Below are 287 nucleotides of genomic sequence, written 5' to 3'. Positions count from 1 at the left end.
TACATTATAAACCGGCTCTGTTTTAAATCAGAAGACAGTCCACATCTAAAAATGTGTTTACAAAATTAAATATATGAAATAAGTTTAGTACAATGATCAAATGGCAAAGGGTGAGTTCTTTTAGGCCTTCATATTTCGACCTATTTTTTGAGACGTGAACACTCTGTTGATATGTGTTATCCTGCAATGAGATCCGTCTTGTCAGATAATTTTCAGAAATGCGGGTATATTGATCTGCTTTTTGCCATACATCAAGCACTAGTGCTGTCCTCCTACACATGCAACAG

Source organism: Anneissia japonica, unplaced genomic scaffold, assembly GCF_011630105.1.
Source record: "Anneissia japonica isolate Jap-2015-1 unplaced genomic scaffold, ASM1163010v1 scaffold2756_len2360902_cov194, whole genome shotgun sequence".
Classification (NCBI taxonomy): Eukaryota; Metazoa; Echinodermata; class Crinoidea; order Comatulida; family Comatulidae; genus Anneissia; species Anneissia japonica.
Note: the sequence above shows the minus strand (reverse complement) of the source record.